Genomic DNA, 6,789 nt, shown 5'->3' with positions numbered 1-6,789 from the left:
TCCTCTAGGATATAAGGGATATTCCTTCGCAGGGCGATGCTTTGGAGCATGAAGCATGCCACAGTGATTTTACATACTTTCCTGGATGAGTAGAGGAGAGCTCCCCCACTCCTGTCCAGACAGAAATATCTGCCCTTCAGGAGTCAGAAAGCCCACTCCATTGCCTGCCATAATCTTCCATGGGCCTCATTGAAGCTGACCTCCCCTGGCGTAGTTGGATTCCTCAGCCGCGTCATTAACCAAGGACGGTTTGGATATGCTGAAGCTCCTGTTTAGGAATAAGACATAAGTACCACAATGAGTCATTCACTTCATTACTTTACCACCTGACATTGCACACAGAAAACCAGGACAGATGTGACTTACCAACCATCCAGGCCCACTTTGGTTGCAGTTGTGACATCAGCTGGGGTAGGATGCTGTTCCACAGTCAAAGGAATCATGGGCTGAACCTGGGAATCAGCCACAGGCATTTGAGATGCACAGAACTAACAGGCAGACAACTTGCACGTTGATAGAATGGAAGTGCTTCCTGTTGTGATAGACTTGTTCTGTTGCCAGCGGTGGCACCAAAGCAACATGTGCACCATCAATGGCTCCCACCACATGTTGGGTAAATCCTCACATCTGGGTAATCTGATATAGCTGTCAATGTTTTTCATCATTCCGAATTGGACGTCTCTTAACACACCACTGAAAATGGGTTGGGACATACCACCAGATATATCCACTGTATATTGGAAGGACCTTGCGGCCCAGAAGTGTAATACTGCCATGAGTTGAACAATTGGTGGAATGCATGTTGGATTATTGTTTTCAGTCATCAGATCTGTCTCCAACTGATTAAATAAATCCGCAATTGTTTGCCTATTCAGATGGTACTGTTTTATGATATAAGGTCCTTCTATGGTTTGAAGGTCTGGCAATGGGCGATACACTGGAGGTTGTCGCCTCCTCCCTCTCCCAGTGTACCTATGTGGGAAATGACATGAGGTGGAGCATTAGTCACTGTGTCCACACCAACATACATGATGAAAAGCACCAAAATCATGTGACAAAGCATTTCTGACTGGAAATACACTACACTCATTACACATCACACCTGTCAACTACACAAGGACCAATTGTGACCCCCCCCCATGGTTGTCTACACATGTCCACAACATGGATTTGCCAACACCCAACTATCTGTACCTCAAATGCCCCTCAAAATGTAACACTCTGTTCCAACCACCAAATATACCATCAGCAGCAGTGAACTGTGCACTGCTGTAATATTCCATATGTGCCCAAGAACACACTACACTGGTGATTGTGTAGTAGAACCTACACAACATGGCTGATGTAGAATATTTGTGATGATCGGACACATATGCTTGTGACACATTTTTCAGGTCCCAGTACTGTATTCCCAACCACCAAAATGGCAAATGCCTGACCTACTTCCCTGGACATTAGGAAGCAGCCGTGGCCACTGGCAGAAGTTTCCGCTCAGTGGGCAGTTTCAACTGTGGTGGGCATAGCCGTAGGCTAACGTTGTTGCCTGTGGTGGTTGCGGGCAAATGGCTTTGGCAGTCGGCGGTGATGACTGCAATCGTGGAGTACATGCACGCCGTGTTTTGCAAATTCAATTACTTGACTCCTGACACTGCTGTCATCAACACCTCCACCACTTCAACTGGTATGTGCCACCTCTGGGAGCAATCTTGCCTGGCCAAGCAGGTGAAAGGCCCCTTTCTTCTCTCCTGAGGAGCTGGAGATGCTCATTGAGGTGGTCCTTCCCCTGTATGGTCAGCTCTATGGCTCACCAGAGGAGCAGGTACGAACCTCATAGGTGCATTTGACTCTGTTCAATACCATCCTTTCCTTCTTCATAGGCTATAAAGTGCCTCTGTGTGCCAGTTAGACTTTCTGGGTGCCTGTTGTCACATTTTGTGTGCCATACATGGGATGTACATGGTGCAGGTAGTGGAGAAAAGTACTCTATGTATTTTACATCAACTTTGTTATGTGATGTGTGATAGGCCGAGATCATCCCTGTTTTGCATTCATATATCTAGGCAAGAATACTTTGCTGCCATACAATGACATATCTTTGGATATGATGGTTGTAAATGTAAAATGACATACATGTGCATCACAGCATGAGCTGTGGATGTATACTGTTTGAGTCATGTGAGGATCATGTTATCAATGTGTATAATGCCAAGGATCACTCAGCCCACATGTGGCCTTTCCAAACTGTTGTATGAGAACCATATGTGTTAGGACTCACACTCAAACATGCACCCTTCTTGCTGCACCCTCACAAAATAAATCACCATGTATGAAGCACAATGAAACATGTCATGAATGTGTTTACAGCACAGCTCGTCCCTGTAACTTGTGAGGAACACTACATTGCATGTTTGTTTATATTGATAAAAGCAAGTGATCCATTTGTGAACTGTGTGCCAAGTGGTTTATGGAGACATAAAATTCCTTCATCTGAATCATAAGTGTTTGATGACTCATCACCAGCATGTGTCTGATGACTCAACACCAGAATTCCTTCATCTGAATCTTCAGAAGTGATTGATGACTCATCACCAGCATGTGTCTGATGACATCACCAGTCTATAAATAGAACTGCCAAGGTGTTTCCTGTGCTTGGCTTCAAGTCTTCCTTCACTCACGGATGTTCCAGGTTCAGCTGGAGTTCCGTGATTTTTTCAGGAGTCGTCTTTTAAGTGTGAGGCTTCATCTGAGCTTTCCTCTCTGGAGCAGATTACTTTCGCAGCAGCTGGAGAATTTACGAGCAGTATTCCATCTTCCTCAAATAATCAAAACATTCCAGGAAAAGTCAATTCGTGAGTAATTCCCCTCTCATCTCCCTTTCAGCCTTCTTGAGGTTAGTGACCTTTTGGTGCATTATGAAAGACATTCGTCGATGCTGAGAAACCCATGATACAAGAATGTTTTCCAAAGACAGCTTGAGATGTATTTTTCAAAGCAGCATTGAAGTTAAGTGTTGCGAACTCCGGAAAGCATCGCTCGATATCTATGCAAACTTAAACGTTTATTGTGATTGTTTTGGAGCAAGTCTATAGGGAGTCATTCCAAGTTTGGCGGGTGGCGGCTGCCGCCCGCCAAACTTACCCCGTCAAATGACCGCTCCGCGGTCAGAAGACCGCGGGGGCCATTCAGACTTTCCCGCTGGGCCGGCGGGCACCCGCCAAGGGAGCGCCCGCCGGCCCAGCGGGAAAGGCCCTGCAACACAGAAGCCGGCTCCGAATGGAGCCGGCGGTGTTGCAGGGGTGCGACGGGTGCAGTTGCACCCGTCGCGATTTTCACTGTCTGCTATGCAGACAGTGAAAATCATGCTGGGGCCCTGTTAGGGGGCCCCTGCACTGCCCATGCCAGTGGCATGGGCAGTGCAGGGGCCCCCAGGGGCCCCACAACACCCGTTCCCGCCATCCTGTTCCTGGCGGTAAAAACCGGCAGAAACAGGCTGGCGGGAAGGGGGTCGGAATCCCCATGGCGGCGCTGCTTGCAGCTCCGCCATGGAGGATTCTCCCAGCCGGGGGAAATCCGGCGGGAAACCGCCGGACCCGGCTGGGCGACCGCGGCTGTCGGAATCCCAAATGAAGCACTGCCAACCTGTTGGCGGTGCTTCCGTGGTCATCCACCCTGGCGGTCGATGACCGCCAGGGTTGGAATGACCCCCATAGTGTGAAAACGAATGACAAAAGACAAATTCATAAGTTTGATTTTATAGCGATTTTGTTGTTAGTTACAAAAGCGTGCTTAATAGTTGAACAATTAAATATATATATTTTTTTATAAAGACATTTTTATTGGTTTTGCAAAAAAGTAAAACAATGGTACATACATGTAACTAGGCGCCAACTGGCACCGAACATTGGTCAATCCCAAGTCCTAGACAGCACGTTGAACGAGTAGATTGTGTACCTCCCTGTTGGAGCATTTTGTGAATGCTTTAACCCATCAGGGGTGGGGGGGGGGAGAAAGGGGTTTGTTCCGGCTCTCTCCAGTGTTGAGCCAGTCAATCCTGCAGAGAGGTTGATTGTTGCGGCCTCCCACTTCTCCCACACCTTATTATATTTATTTGGGCATCCTGTAGCCTCGTATACGAGTTTTTCACGCTGTGCACACCAATCCACTCCTCGTCTCCACTTAGTCAAAGCCGGTGCGCTTTTGGTTTTCCAGTCCGCCATTATGTCTCTTTTGGCCACCAGGCACGCCACCCCTAGAAAGGTTCGTTCCACTCTCCTCAGTCCAGTATCACCCATGATACCCAGCAGGAGTGGCAGTGGTGTCAACCCCATGTCTATCTGTAAGGCCGCTAAGATCTCCCGTATAACCGCCCCCCAGAAGGCTTTAATAATTGGGCAGGTCCATACCATGTGGAAAAAGTCTGCGTCTGGGCCCATACAACGGGGGCAGTCCCCTGCGGGTCGGAGACCTGCCCTGTGCAGTCTGGCGGGTGTAAGGTAGGCTGCATGGAGATAGTAGGTTTGTATTAGTCGGAGACGAGTTGTCATCGTTATTGTGTGTGGAGCTGCCAATGCTTCGTTCCAGTCCACCTCTTCCATAGGACCCACCCATCCCTCCCATCTCTGACGCAGCCCTCCAGGGAACAGGCAGTGATAGCGATTAATGTACGATATATCTGGGAGACGCCTCCCCTACCCAGGTTTCCCATCAGTGCTCTCGCCTCCATAGGGCTATATTCAGGTATGTTGTACCCTGTCTGGACTTTTGTCAGTAGGGCGTGGCGGATCTGGAGGTATTTATGGAATTGCGTCTTGTTTAGTGAAAAGATTTTCTGGAGGTCTTCAAAGGAACGCATGTGTGAGCCATCCCATACGTCACCCAGTGTAGAGATACCTATGCTGTCCCATTTCTGGGATCCCTCCAGGCCCGCCACTTCTCTTAAGTGCGTCCCCTGCCATAGTGGGGTCTGGTGGGTGAGGCGCCCCCACCACCCCGTCACCCTTTGGGCCGTCCGCCAACCCTTCAATACCACCCCGGTCACTTCTGGGGTCGCGCGAGATCGGCCCACCATATAGGGCATCAAAGATCTTTGAATAACTCAGTGTCTGGAGTTCTAGCCGGTACTCCGGGTCTGTCCATCCACCCCCCATCCAGTCATTGATCACGAGTAGTTGCATTGCTAGATGATAATAATGGATGTTGGACATTCCTAGTCCCCCTTCATAAACGTCTCTCTGGCAGGTTTTAAGCGCCAACCGGGGACGGGTGCCATTCCATAAAAATTGGCGTGCCTGTGAGTCCATCTCTATGAACCATCTCATGGGAATAGGGTGAGGGAAATTCTGGAGGAGATAGAGGAGTCTGGGGAGAACCATCATCTTATAAAGTGCGATTCTCCCAAGTAGATTAAGGGGGAGGTCCCTCCATCGCTGGAGGTCATTTTTAATTCTCTTGGTTAATGGTGTGATAAGTTCCCATGTTAGTTCAGGAAGCATGGAGACACCCAAGTATTTAAAGCTATTTCTCCGTACTGGAATGTTTTGCTGCCAGTCCACACAGTCTCGAGACTGATGGAGGGGAACTAGTAAGGATTTACTAGGATTTAGGATCAGTCCTGAGGCTTCCGAGAAGAGACCTAGAATTTGTAAAATGCGGGGGCCACTTTTAGCCGGATTAGAGATGTACAGCAGGACGTCGTCCGCGTATAATGCTACACTGTCCTCTGGGCAAACAGGCCATGGCCAAACCTCTATTAACGGGTCTTCCCGAAGCAACTTCGGCAGAGGCTCTATTATTAGCGCAAAAAGCAGGGGGGATAACGGGCACCCCTGTCGGGTGCCACGGCCAATAGGGAATGGGTCGTAGACTACCCCGTTCACTTGGACACGGGCTTTCGGGTTAGAGTAAAGTAGCCTCACCAGGCCCCGTAATCTGGGTCCAAGTCCGTTTCTTTGTAGGACGTGCTCAAGGTAGGACCAGTCTACTGTGTCAAAGGCTTTCTCGAAATCGAGTAAAAGCAAAGCCAGGGGGGGCTGAGCCTCACTCTCTTTAATATCTATATGTCTCCATTAGCTGAGATTGTAGAACCTTATGGTTTGTCGCTGGTGTCTTACGATGACGACACTCTGTTGGTTTTCTCATTCTCGACTAACTCTAACCTTGATCAGCCCAGTCTAACCCCTTTCTCCAAGCAGTAGGTAGATGAATGGCCGATTGTAAACTCAATCTAAACTGAGACAAAACGGAAGTAGTGCTAGTGGGGAACTATGTTCTTTATAGACCCCCAACCCCAGTCCCTGAAGGGCTTGAAAACTTGTCTCTGCCAAAAGAAAACATGAAGAACTTAGGTTTTTGGCTGAACTCCTGTCTCACCATGGATGGCCAATCTAAAAAGTTGACGGCCACCTGTTTTAGTTTACTAAGACTTCTTAGGGAGGTATTTAAGATACTTCTGTTTCTGGCCAAAAGCCTCATCATTCAGGCCCTTGTAATCTCATGTCTGGATTATGGAAATGTCCTCCATTTTAGTTCACCCCATATGTATTAAAGAGACTTCAGGTGGTGCAGAATCCCACTGCGTGCCTACTTATGAATCTTCCTAGACACCTGTCCGCGAGACCCTCTTCAGCCTTCCTCCACTGGCTTCCTGTGGAACAACGGATCAATTTTAAAGCCATCTGTACCTTGCATAGAACACCGCACAATAGGGGCCCTGCCTTTTTTAGGCATATTGCAATGCCTTATAACGCACACAGGTCTCTCAGATACTCATTGGCCTCCTTGACTAAGAGC

This window comes from Pleurodeles waltl, chromosome 7 (genome assembly GCF_031143425.1).
Source record: "Pleurodeles waltl isolate 20211129_DDA chromosome 7, aPleWal1.hap1.20221129, whole genome shotgun sequence".
Classification (NCBI taxonomy): Eukaryota; Metazoa; Chordata; class Amphibia; order Caudata; family Salamandridae; genus Pleurodeles; species Pleurodeles waltl.
This window is presented reverse-complemented; position numbering follows the sequence as displayed.